We start from the raw sequence: 13,422 nt of genomic DNA, 5'->3' as shown, positions 1-13,422 counted from the left end.
AGACAGTGAATATTAGCAAACAATGATTGATGATTGGCACAAAGTCTCGTTGCACACGTGGCAATCTGCACACACTGGTGTTCAACTCGTTTCCATTTTTCCATTGAGCATGTATGGAAAAACGAAAGTTAAGGGTTCTTCGCCAAGTCTTTTGCTATTTTGTCACCTTGTCATTAAGTTGAAGTTTCTCCAGTGTCCCACGCAGATGCTGGTCAACTCCTTGACCACATTATTGTCCATCTGGACTGTTGTCCTCTGTAACTAAAAGAATTTATCCAAATACCTTCTGTACACCTTAACAAAAAGACCTCATGTGTTCATGAGTCTTCAGTATTTATAAGCAGCTCTGAAGTTCACTTTTCAGGTCAGATCATCTGGGTCATCTGGTACCGCTTCTGCCTCAGTTCTGTGGACACAAGACAAGGATTGTATCAGTGGAGGTTTTCCTTCATTCAAATCAAATTCAAGATATGACAAGAATTCAAAAGAAACCATCTTCACAGGACAACTGTCTTAACCCTTGTGCTATCCTAGACACTTTAACATTGGGAGGTGGGTCATCTAGACCCACTAGACGGTGTTCTGAACCTTTTTTCTTCAATGATTTGTGATCTTCACTGGTGTCCATGGATTACATGAAATCTTTCCACCTTCATCCACCTTTGTCATGGTAGGGAGAACACGTCAATGTAAGGGTGGGACCATTTAAGATAGCACAAGGGTTAAAAAATGCATTGACTGTAAGGTTTTAACTAGTTAAGAAAGATAAAGATGTGGATTTTACCCAGCAATTAGATCAATTTTACACTAGACGGTGCCAATTAATGCCATACAGGAATATTTTCACGTGCTTCTCAGAGCAGCTTCCTATAAAGTTATTTTTAATAATTATCGCCATTTTTTCCCGTTTACTGTAGATCCGTGTTTGGGAAGCTAAAAGTGAAACTCAGATATTTTCTTTCTGTGTTTTTACATTTTCAGGCTGAAAAAAAAAACTGTTTTAACGAAAATCTAGTTTTCAAGACAAAAATACTTGCAGGAATAAAACAACACTTTTCCTATCTTGAATTGTAATTTTTCTGTTAATTGGTAATAGGTGAAGCTAGCTACTTTAGGGTCACGTGTTTGAAATCTGCGCATGTGCACCTGAATAGGCTCGTCTCGAGTCGCGTGGATTTTTACTTTTCCTCAGCAGAAGACGTCGACGGTAAATTGGGTAAATTACGTCTTTTTTCTTCCAAACGTTCTTATTTTTGTGTAATGTTTGGGGTATTAATTGTGTGAAGCAGTAATAAATAAATAAAAACCGAATATGTTATGTCTCGGGCTCAACAACGTACTTGCCAAAGAGGCTAACACACATGTATCTCGGTCTAATTAAGCTAGTAGGCAGTAATTAGCAACTATTTCTCGTCGAAAAGTTTCAAAACACAATTTTAACTTTGAAATTATTTGGGGGTTTGCTTTGCAAGTTGCAACATAGTGTATTTTTTTGCCAACATATTAATTTCAAATGATACCGCATTTTGTATGGTTTTTCTGGATATTTATCATAGAGATTTACCGACATGCAGCAGACGTCGTGAGGCATTATGTGGTGGCCTGTATGAAGATATAGTTGTTAAAAAGTAGAACAAAAGGGTTTTGGGTGTACTTTTTCAAACTGTACTCTAATATTTACTAGTTATATTTTTCAAGTTAAAATTTACTGTAACAAGTTATTGTCGAGATTTAGGTTTTCCTCAACAATAACATACATTTAAAATTGTAGGTTATTTTTCTTTAAATACAGCCCACGTAAATTGGTCTTTTGCGGGTGAATTTCAAACTGCGTGTTTAGGAAAGACTGGGGGTGTGTATTTCCACTTCTTTTCGCTAGAGGGCGCTGTGGGCCTTCAGTTTGTTACGAGTCAGTATCGAAATTAGATTATTTTAACGGAAAGCATTGATTTTTGTCTAGTTAATTTACACAGGAAAATTCGGTTGAGGTAAGAGTTAAATACATGGTATGAATCCATATAATGATGTTCTTCAAACGGTTGTTTTATGTAGTTGTTGCTTCACGTCTTCTAATAGGACAAGATCCTACCACGTGTCCCGGAAGCAACACGAAGGCTTCTTTATCGTCTTTAGTTTTTTCAAAATTTACCGCTTACCGATCAATTCCTGTTACACGATTAATGTTATTTATCGCTTTAACTTATATAAATGTTGTTTGAACGTTTATTTGGACATTGTATAACCTTGAGTTAGCTTTGTAGAAAGCAGAATGACTTGGTTTCCTCTGCCTAGTGGTCGGTATCGCTTCTCGGCCTTTTGGCTAAGATCAAGTGTAGTATCTGTTCTTATCAGTTTAATATCTGATACGTCCCCTACCCGGGGACCATATATTAAATTGATTTTTGGAACAGGGAGATGGAATAGGGGCTTGCTCCGTCCACTCCACGCATCGACCTGGTATTGCAGTATCTCCAGGAACGGTGCACCCCCCCCTTCTCTGTCAAAGATAAAAAATGTGCAAGTCCCATCCTCACAGACTTTTAGTGGTTGATATGCCTACGGGGTTAATTATGATGTGCAATTGTCGATTAGTGTATTTGAGTAGGTGTTGCACAGTAATGATGCTAATCTGAAAGGTTAAATGTTTGTATGTTGTTAATATTTGTGTAAGCTTCTTGAGGATCAGCTTTGAGTATTATTATTAAAGATTGACTTTTATTTAATGTATTTAAATGTAAACATTCCAGGTGTTATTCCCAACAATACCCTGTTGATTTTTTTTTTTTATAGAATGCTAGGTATTGTGTGTTTGATATGATCTAACAGTTATAAAAACAATAGGGTTGCATTACTGGACAAATCAATAGGAAAAGCACTTTTCCTTCATCACTCAATGAGTGGTATACTTTTGAGATGATTGAAGATTGCTGATTAAATGGAGAACGCGCTCCCCTTTAGATTTTTCCTTTTCTTAATTCTTTTCCTTTTTTCTTTCTAGGGCACTCAAGCTTTGGTGGTTCAGTGGAGTTCTCACCTTGCCACATGATTCCCGGCCAATGTAATGATCCAGTTTCCCTACTTATTTTTTTTCAATCCTAAAAACAATTTAAATTCAAAAAGTAAAGTAAAGGACAATAAAAAATTTTATTCATTTTACAATATGATCAGATAAATTGTTACAGAATTACACAAGTCTCATAGGTTTATTAGCATGAAGCCAAGTTGTCTCTGGTGTGATTGGTTAGTGTGTCCAGCTGCTAACAGAAAGATAAATCCTCTATTCTTTGGATCTTGATTACTTTAGTTTGTTCATAGGATTCTTTCAAGCCATTAATTGAATGTTTTCAAGATTGAGAAGTTCCTTGTTTTTGTATTAAAAACGAATACCACAGACATATTTAGGGTAAGCATTTTGTTAATAAATAGAAACATAAATCCTATAAAGTAGCAATTCTTACAGTTTAACAAAAAGGGTAAGGAATTTCATAACTGAAGTAATTTGCACAGATGAGAAAAAGTATGATGTAATCTTTTGAAAACATCTTGCATTTTAAAATAATAAAACTGAGTTTATAATTAAACCTTTTTTGTTTTTATTTTCTTCCTGAGATGTTTTGAAGAACCCCAAGCTTGAAGGTGAAACGTCTGATCACAGTCCAGAGACGAACAGGAATCAACGGACATCCTGATGATGATGCACGGTGTGAGTCTGCTGCCATCCATCTAAATTCATCTTTTCCTGGTGAGTGTTTTCTAAAAAGGTTGCTAAGCTGCACTTAACAGAGCTCTTCACTGAAACCTCAGGGAACTGAAGAAACATGAAGGAACATGCTGCAACTGGTTTTTCAAATAACGAAGGAAAGGCATTTATCTTACAAACTAAACAGAAAATTAAAGTAAAAGCTTTCAAGTTTCAATCGAGAACAAAAACGAAACAGAATTCTAAACTGTTCGATCAGTTCCATTTAAAAACAAAACATGATTTCAAATTCTCAGAATTTCTTCTCTTAGTTCAGATGGTTTAGACTGGGGGTCGGCAACCGGCGGCTCCGGATCCACACTCTTTCATGCTTGTGCTGCGGCTCTCTGTGTTTTTTAAAAATAACTCCTGTTCTAAGAGTGTCGTGGTGCCTTTAACACCATCAGGTAGTGCGAGCAGGAAGAAGAGAGCATCGTGAACGTGCGGAGGGGGCGTGTGAACGCTGACCAGAGTCTGTTATGGGATGGAAAGTTTTTCTGGAAAGGCGGTCAGTGGAAATCTCGTAGGAGACGCTTGAACGCCCAAAAAAAAGCCTCCCCCCAATTTCCCATATTACCACCAACTTCCAGGTAAAATTAATTCAATTTGCATTGGGGCACCCCTACTATTCTGTCACCTTGCTGCTACGATGACAGTATGTTTCGCTGTCTGTGTAGAACACGCTGGGGGGGATTGCACACGGGGGAAAACAACGAACTGGTAGAGAGGTGGGGCCGGGGCTTAAACTCACCGCTTATCATTCCAGACAAACTAACAGCTGTTTCCTAATAAAAACATAGTTGTCAGTTGTCATCCGTTAATATAATTTATTGGCTTTACTGGATTTAAAGGAAAAAAAATGGAAAGGAGTCTGCATCAAAGTGAATCTGTTTCCATCATCTCACTTATCTTAACTCTGTTTGACAGACGGAAAAGTCTATTCAAGGTTGTGGAAAATGGACAAAAGATCAAAGGAAACATCACGCTCATAAAGAATAGAAACATTTAAAATAAATAATTTAATAAATATCCTGACAGCATTTTCAATCAGTACAAGAATTGCCAAATGAATTATTGCGATAAATCGGCACTAGTGTTGTGGCTCCTTGTGCTTTCATCTCAGTGGGAAACATTAATTAATTTAGATTTGTGAAAATATTGTCCGACTGAAAACGGGCCGAGCTTACTTATAGGCGACACACGAAACAGCTGGTTAGCAAAGCGTCGTAGCATCATGCTATGGAACAGCGCTGTCTCCAAATCAACCCTTTTTATTAAACTTTCTGTTGCTGCTGTGGGTCTAGCGGGTTTATCCTCCAGCTCTGACTGAAAAATGACTTTCTTCTAGTTCCAACTAAATGAAGTCATTAAGCAGTGATTGTTTTGAGTCGGCCTGGGTCACCATTTCTGTGGCAAACGCTCTCACAACAAGTGTGCTTGTTGGAAGTCCAACTTGCAGTACAGAAAATGTCTTTTTTTTTTTTTTTTTATATGATCAAGAACATGTTTAAAAAAGGTTAGTCTGACAGTAGAATGACTAATAGCTGTTTATTTCTCAATAGAATCTATGGGATTCTAGTGGGTACTGGGGCTGTAATCAGTAACAACTCGGATACTTGTGATATTCTCCAGAAAATCTGAAGTGAAGTAACTATCAACGGATTCTGCAGTGGAGAAATATGGCTCGTGGTGGCATAAATGTCAGTCCATAGACGTCCAGTTTTTGATTCACAGTAAAATGATGTTAGTTCTGTTGTCCACTAGAGGGCGCCAATGGACAGTTCTGTTTTTCCTCATTCTCAGATCTGCCATCGAAAGGATCAGTCAAAGTTCACTCATTGTGGCAAACCCCGAGGAGATATGCAGAAGGGATAAACAATCAGGAAACATGCCAGAATTTACTTGTTGGGAAAACTTGGGTTTGTTTTGAGCTTTGAGGATAAAACATTTTGATCACCGTTTACATTTGTAGTTCACATTCCAGACCAGTAGGGGGCAGCAGCAGAACTTGGATGTTCTAATCAGCAGGAAACAAAGGAACAGGAAGTGGTTAAGTGTTGGCAGAGAAAAACGTATTTTTACCATCTTTCTATTGATTTTGGATGTAGTTGTTTTGTTTTTATCAACATATTATGACTCAGACCATTTAGGATTTTTGTCAAACTCTCTTTTCTTTTCCATTTATTGCCTATAGGACAGTAAATCAATTAAACTTAGTGGTCATCAGTTAGCTATTGTTGTTCAGTCCCAGCAGTGCATCATGGGTATTTTTCTTCTGCTGATCAATGTTAAAGATATTAGTTTATGGTTTGCAGATGTCTTTTTGTGTAGCACAGTGTTGAATGTCAGTCCTGAAGTGTGTAGCTCAGTCAGTGTGAGGGGTGTGTGAATACCTTAATGATAAACAGTGTCTATGGGAAAGACTTGTGAGAACGTGATGTGAACAACTCATACTTACCTGGCAGGGGAGATACCATGATCATGAAGGTGGTTCACCCAGGGTGAGGCTCAGCCATTGCACTCCGGTTGTGCTGACCCCTGCGAATTCCCCAAATGTGGGAATCTCGACTGCATAATTTCTGGTAGTGGGGGACTGCGTTCGCGCTCTCCCCTGATTATTTGTTCAAAGAAAAATGTCTTCTATGACACCATAGTAACATACAACTGATGCCATAAATATCCTATAGAATGACATGTGGCTTTGATTCCAGTGGTTAAACTCTGTTCTCTTGTGAATGTGGTTCTCCCTTCCTTCTGCTTCAATTCATGTCAGCTTCTCCTGACAATATCTTAGGAACACAGTCGGTGAGGATGGCATCAATCTTTGTGACACACAGCTTTACAATGTCAAAGCTCTTGAAGACATAAAGCCAATTGACGTCTTTTACCAATATTGATCAAATAATGGATTGCATAAAATCTTTCTTGTATATCAGTCAGGAATGACATTCTATGTAAGTGTCAACATACACTAGGTTTTCTCAGAGGTCTGAAGTTTCCAGGTCAGTGGATATTGGTATTGTAAATTTGGACTTGCTGAAAAAAATGGCGGAGCCCCTTTATAGTGCAGTTAGAGAGGGAATTCAGACACAACCCTAGTTTCCAATAACAGTGTGTCAGATGTCTTCCTTTCTGACATGGTCATCTTGGACCATTTTCAGAATTACTGGAGGATTTCGGTCTTTCATTGAAAATGTAGTTAGTTACTTTGTCCACTAGAGAGAAGCAGACCTTGGTCAGTGGTATCAACCACACACGCTATATATTTTTTATTTTAATGAAAAGTTGAACACTTTAATTCATCCCAACAGATTTCAGTTTTTTGGAATACTTGGTTTCATTTAAAGCTTTGGTGTGCCACTTTAAACAGCAGTGTAGTTAACATGCCAGACCAGTAGGGGGCAGCATGAAGCCTTTGATTTTCTAGTTAGCAGGAAGTAAGGAAACAGGAAGTGTTAGCAGAGAAAAACGTTGATATGTATGTTTTTTTGTTAATTTTAGTTTTATTTGTGTTGTTTTTAATCAACATACAATGAATCAAACGTTTGATAGTTCTTGTCAAATTCCGACTTGTCTCTTTTAGCTCTGTGAGAATCGCCTAAAGGACAGTAAATGACTGAAACTCAGTGGTCATCGGTTAGCTTTTGGTTGTTCAGTCCCAGCAGTGCATCATGGGTGTTTTCTTTCTGCTGATCAATGTTAAAGATATTTAGTTTATGGTTTGTAGATGTCTTTTTGTGTAGCACAGTGTTGAATGTCAGTCCTGCAGTGTGTAGCTCAGTCAGTGTGAGGGGTGTGTGAATACCTTAAAGGTAAACAGTGTCTATGTGAAAGACTTGTGAGAACGTGATGTGAACAACTCATACTTACCTGGCAGGGGAGATACCATGATCATGAAGGTGGTTCACCCAGGGTGAGGCTCAGCCATTGCACTCCGGTTGTGCTGACCCCTGCGAATTCCCCAAATGTGGGAATCTCGACTGCATAATTTCTGGTAGTGGGGGACTGCGTTCGCGCTCTCCCCTGATTATTTGTTCAAAGAAAAATGTCTTCTATGACACCATAGTAACATAGAAATCTTTGCTTTAAACATCCTATAGAACAGTGTTACTTGACCAGTGTGCTGTGCCGTGAGAGATGGTCAAGTGTGCTGTGGAAAATTGCCCTCATTAACTGATCTAAAAACATTTCCCATCTCCAGGATTTCAGCTCTCTGTTCATCCAAACAGGCCCTGATAAAACACTGAGGAGTTAGGAATATAAAAGATCGTAAAATACTTTTTCTCTGCGTTTATTTTATTAAAGACTTTTTGATAAGAATGACCGTACCGCGATTCAGCTGCACCTTCGGCTGTATTTTGGAAAAGTCCCGTCCCTTTAACTGTCTCCAAAATCATTCTGGGGGGGCTTAATCACATGTCATCAGCCTGACCAATCAGAAGTGGTTAAAGTCTTCACTTCCTTGTCCCGATTTAGCTCGTAAAGTCGCTCAGTTCTAACAAAAATACCATCTAAAGCTCGTCTTTAGCGGGGTAGCTTTCCACAGAATCCGGTATCAGACCGTGGAACAAGTGAATAAAACAATGAAGCTCCGAAAAGCGATCTTCGGCCGTTTGATGCACTACATCTCCCATGATGCATTGGGTTGTGAGAGTGACAGCGCACAAGGAGATCTGTTGTTAAACGTCTTGAAACCAACGAACACACATCAAACTGTTTTTAAATCTTCTAACTTAACTTTTATTGCATCTTTTAGAAAAAAACAGCTGCAGTTTCCAGCTTTTTCTGACACAATTATCTCAAATGCATGTGAGATTGTGGAGGGGCTGTAGATCAATACAGACTGTTTTTTTTCTTTTTGGGATGCTGGTGTGCCGCGGGATTTTTTTTTTTAAGGTTAAAGTGTGCCGTGGCTCAGAAAAGGTTGAAAAACACTGCTATAGAATGGTGTGTTTTTGATTCCAATGGTTAAACTCTGTTCCCTTGTGAACGTGGTTCTCTCTTTCTTCTGCTTCAATTCATCTCAGCTTCTGCTGACAATCTCTTAGGAACACAGTCGGTGAGGATGGCATCAATCTTTGTGACACACAGCTTTACAATGTCAAAGCTCTTGAAGACATAAAGCCAATTGACGTCTTTTACCAATATTGATCAAATGATGGATTCTTGGAGGATTTCTGTCTTTCATTGAAAAATGTAGTTAGTTACTTTGTCCACTAGAGTGGCAGAGCTTGGTCAGTTTTGTCAATCATCTGATAAAGACTTAAGGGCTTCCCCCTTAGCCCTGACATCCTTTATTAGCAGATCCAGGTGGTCTCTGTTGTAGGCCAGAACAGCCCCAGCTAGTGCTGACTTGAATGCAGCACATTTGGAGTGGCTGTCCATCCAGATGGCTGCGTCGATGCATGGATTCAGTGGACAATGTCAAGAGAAACCACCATCCCACGGTCAACCCAAGGCTTGAACAAAGTCTCCACTGCTGTTGGGCCTTGTGCAGGACAACACCCCCGATCAATGTACAGGATCTTTGGAGCTGGATGCTGCTGGTAACACTCACTTGCAGGTGAAAACAGCAGGAAACATGGCTTGATTTGCCTCACTGAGCTGGGACAGAATTGCATGATCCCATGCAAGCCAGCGCCCCACTGTGCCACCCTCTTTATTTCTGTCCACAGCACAAAACCTCAGTCAGCATTGTGTACCAGCTGGACACGTCACCTGCCTGCAGAGATGAGAAACAGTAAAGCAAAGCTGAGCAACGTGTGATGTGTTCATCTCTGAGGCTATATTTACCAGCTAAACGGAACAAAACTTAAGCTGTATTGGAAATCCAATTTGAATTAAAAAACAAATGTTCTGTTTTTTTGATGGGCAGCTAAAGCAGGACGACATCCTTTATCGATTGTGTTGCACTGAGAATTACAATGTTTAAAAAGAGCTTTAAGAAGTGACTCGTTTGTAGAACTTACTTTGCAATAATAAAAGTAAAGGACAATGAAGCTTCCTTTTAAAATAAACTAGTATTGGATATACTGTCCACAGCACAAAACCTCAGTCAGCATTGTGTACCAGCTGGACACGTCACATATGTGCCGTACCTGCAGAGTTTAGAAACGGTGAAGCAAAGCTGAGGAACGTGTGATGTGTTCATCTCTGAGGCTATATTTACCAGCTAAACGGAACAAAACTTAAGCTGTATTGGAAAGCTGTTAAAATACACTAGTATTAGATCTTCTGTCCTGAACACTTCTGCTAAAAAAGAAAAAAGGGTGAGTCGTACCTGATTATGGTAGCCAGACTTGTAGAGGTGCACATCTCTCCCTGCACCGTCACACGTAACACCCAGATGACACTTTACCTCCAAACAGGACACCAGACACGGCTGCAAAAAAAGAGGTGTGAAGATAACTGCTGATGAAACCAGGAGGCTCCGTAGGGTTAAACCACATCTGGTCTGATTTCATCAACCGCTCCTCTTCAGATGGCCAGAAGTGTCTTTATATATCTGAACGTCTGTGAACAGTCCTCTCTCTGTGTCCTCCTTCAGCCAGTTAATATTATCAGGCAGGATGCCGTTGGGGTCTTCCCACAGACGCACCCAACCCTCTAACTCCACCTGCATCGCAAATTATATACAGAACGTATGTAATTTCAATTAAATGTAAGAGATTTAGTCATATTTACTAACTTACAGGTGAGTCCCTCTGAGGCAATTCCACGCGAATAATGTGGAGGCCAACGCACTGGTCTGAAGGAAAGATGCTGAGTGCTGTGCAGTAGATTCAGACAACATGGGCCTCTTACTGACCCCTAGGTTGGGAGGATGCAGATGGGGAGGTCCTCTTTGGATGAAAGGGGGCAGATGAGGAAATCTGAGGCTGGGATAGAGATGCAGATGAGGCAGTCATCTCTTTCCGGGGGGAAAATGAGGATGACCTGACCCGGCGGGCTGACTTCTGCTTTGACTTTTTTGTGGGCTGGGATTCTTTTTAAACCATCTCAGTAGGCCGACTACTGCCTTTGCTTGCACTTGCGGACTCCTGAGACGTCACTAAATCTAATAAGTAAAAATTTTGGGATCAAGAAAGACGTGTACTTATTTTTCATTAACTCGGTTAGTCTCTTGCCTTCCACAGCCTGACATGCAGCCATCAGCAGCAGCAGACATTGAAGGTGGATTGCCCATTTTCAGCTGTTGCTACAGTAGGAAAGGAAATGTTTTATTTCAGTCGTGAAACATTACAATGTGCTAATAAAGTAGGTTCTTAGCTTTTTGGCCACAACACTTACTTGTTCCTTTTCTGTGATGTATTTTCTGAACCTTTTCATCTGCATGCTGGTGATGTGGGTCAGCGGTGGGTTTAACCATCTTCTCACCGAGCTGTTAGCTTTCTGTATCATCTCCCTCTCCTTTGAGCTGAATTTGTCTGGCCTGTCCTTTTGGGCTCCATACTGCTGGTAGAGTTCCCACATCTCCTGAAAGGTGTGATCTTCAAATCCTTTCTGGCCATAGATGCACCTGCCTATGTTGGCCTCGAGGAGAACGGAGACTTGAGGGAAGCTCTCTGCATACTCTGCCAGGTAGTCTTTGATCCGGTGGTTTCCTATGTCTCCTTTCGAGTCGGGTTAATCACCTCAGCTCTGTGCTTGTCAACTAGGCTGCAGGTGGATATTTTGATCAGTTTAGTATAATGCAGACATATTTTTGTCATTCATATTTAACATTGCATGCGTTAGGTTGTGTAGTACATAAAAGGTCGTTTTTTATGTTAAATACTTACAATTTCAGGTATCAAATATCATTGGCTACAAGCCAGTGGAAAGGGGCGTTTTTAAAATGCCCAAAAGGCAACACCAGCCTTCCCAGACACTGCTGATGCGATAGGCAAGAGATCCTTTCATCTTGCAGCGGGTTTTCTGCATGGTCCAGGGCGGTGAACTGATGGAGCAGCTCTGGTGGAGGTGGAGGGAAGACCTTCTTGTTCTCCCGATTCATGTGGGGCTCTTTTGAAGCCACAAGAACGGCCTGCTGGCGATGTGCTGTGGTGTTTGAGTTTGTGACCTGGGTTGCCATCCATGGTGGTTACACAGGGTGCTGGCAAGACTTCAAAGTGTGTTTAATTCAAGTATCTTTGCAAAATCTTTGCAATTGGTTTGCAAAATGCAGTTCCACCCTGAAATGTCAAAGCAATATAAATATCTGTCAAAATCCTCATCTAGGCCTTTAAAAGCATGCATGTACTTGCATGCATGTGCACATGCATGCGTGCGTGTGCGTGCACATATGTTTATGTACCATGCTTGCACATACGTGCACATGGACCTGCAACATAGTCTGAGAAATTTGAACATTGAAAACGTTTAATTTGAAGAAGAAAAACAAAAGCACGACGCACAATGTCGGAAAATGCATGCTAGTACAATGAAGCCTAAGTGGAAGCGACCATTCCTTTTTTGCACAACAGTGTAAAATGTGTGTGCGAATGGCAGCTCGGACAACAATGAAAACAAATTAAGAATAGGAAATGCTTGAATAAAGAAAACTAAAGCAAAGGCCAGTTTTGATGAAGCAAGTATTAACACGCAAGTCACTTACCTCGTCCTTGAGGAGCGTGAAAATGCTGATTTGATTGTTTCTCTACGTTGGGCACAGCGCGCCCTCTGGTCCTATACATCTGCAGGCGAGAGATCTGCAGAGTATGATGTCCAATATTTTTATTCAATGTCACATGGGGGAATGTGGGAAGCACCCAGGTGCAGAGAGGAGGAGGAGGCAGAACCTTAACATTAAACAAAAACCAAAATCCACTGCTGAGCAGGAAAAACTTGAAATATTTGACATACTGGAAACAGAGGAACATTAACCTAATACTATGGAAAGGCACAGGAGGAAGGGAAAGACACGACTTAAATACATACAGGACTGACGAGACACAGGTGGAAATAATGAGGGCAGATGGGGAGCAAAAGTAAAACTTGAAGACACGACACAACACAGGAAACCCTACAAAATAAAACGGGAAGTAAACTCAAAACATGAATAAACAAAAGACAACCAGAAAACAAAAGTAAAGAAACTAAAACCCTGACGATAGCTGCGTTTACATGGGCAAAAGTAATGGGAAAGAACACCTGATCGGAAGGAAAATGCGTCATGTAAACATTCCGTTCGGAATACTGTTCCACGATCAGACTCGTTCGGATCAAAATTTCTTTCCGATCGAGATAGGTGGGTTATACCGGTTGTTGATCTGATCGTTGTTCATGTAAACGGTTCATTCCGATCGTGTGTCAGATCTACTCTTGTTTACGTCACGCATAGAGTAGACGGTGTTTCGCTGAGGGAAAACTTTGGAGCGCATACGGGACCGACCAGCTGCTCTGCGGACGCCCCGTGAAAAGCGCTGCTCCGCTCTTGCCCCGCTGGCTCTCTGCTTCTCTTTCACCCCTCACGAGGGGGATGCGGGGGAGGAGTGCTTCGTGACCCAGCACCCGAGCTCTGCGTCCGGTTTCGGGTGCTGGTGGACCGAGTGAACCGTGTCTCAGAGTCTGATAAGGGCAGCCGGATTTATTAATGTGGGTTTGAGGGGAGGGGAGGGTGCTTTGTTACGTGTGCGTTTTGTTGTTTTGTTATGTCTGGGAGACTTGGATGGACTTCGATCCGTCCTGCCGCTCTGGGTTAG

At 40.7% G+C, this 13,422-nt stretch overlaps 2 long non-coding RNA genes and 3 other non-coding genes across 6 annotated transcripts; 4 read left to right on the top strand and 1 right to left on the bottom strand.

The window, feature by feature from the left end:
- Positions 1-1,145: 1,145 nt before the first annotated feature.
- LOC111948456 (uncharacterized) lies at positions 1,146-8,841 on the top strand. 2 transcript variants are annotated; one of them, XR_002874473.2, is made up of 4 exons: positions 1,146-1,216; positions 2,999-3,058; positions 3,621-3,742; positions 8,767-8,841. It is a non-coding gene; the product is annotated as an uncharacterized LOC111948456 (long non-coding RNA). The 2 variants fall into 2 exon arrangements; XR_013647277.1 differs by lacking the exon at positions 8,767-8,841 and having other exon boundaries at positions 3,610-3,742.
- On the top strand, positions 2,301-2,491 carry LOC111948531 (U2 spliceosomal RNA). The gene has a single exon (XR_002874544.1). It is a non-coding gene; the product is annotated as a U2 spliceosomal RNA (small nuclear RNA).
- Positions 6,190-6,353, top strand: LOC111948514 (U1 spliceosomal RNA). The gene has a single exon (XR_002874528.1). It is a non-coding gene; the product is annotated as a U1 spliceosomal RNA (small nuclear RNA).
- On the top strand, positions 7,602-7,765 carry LOC111948525 (U1 spliceosomal RNA). The gene has a single exon (XR_002874538.1). It is a non-coding gene; the product is annotated as a U1 spliceosomal RNA (small nuclear RNA).
- A 1,284-nt stretch (positions 8,842-10,125) lies between the features above and the next one.
- On the bottom strand, positions 10,126-12,519 carry LOC110016184 (uncharacterized). Its single transcript, XR_013647276.1, has 5 exons — positions 12,336-12,519; positions 11,521-11,913; positions 11,030-11,398; positions 10,432-10,937; positions 10,126-10,355 (listed from the first exon to the last, which is right to left on the bottom strand). It is a non-coding gene; the product is annotated as an uncharacterized LOC110016184 (long non-coding RNA).
- Positions 12,520-13,422: the final 903 nt, after the last annotated feature.

This window comes from Oryzias latipes, chromosome 13 (assembly GCF_053564925.1).
Source record: "Oryzias latipes strain Hd-rR chromosome 13, Olatipes_Hd-rR_3.1".
NCBI classification, from domain to species: Eukaryota; Metazoa; Chordata; class Actinopteri; order Beloniformes; family Adrianichthyidae; genus Oryzias; species Oryzias latipes.
The sequence above is the reverse complement of the archived record's forward strand: the minus strand, read 5'-3'. Positions and strand labels throughout refer to the sequence as shown.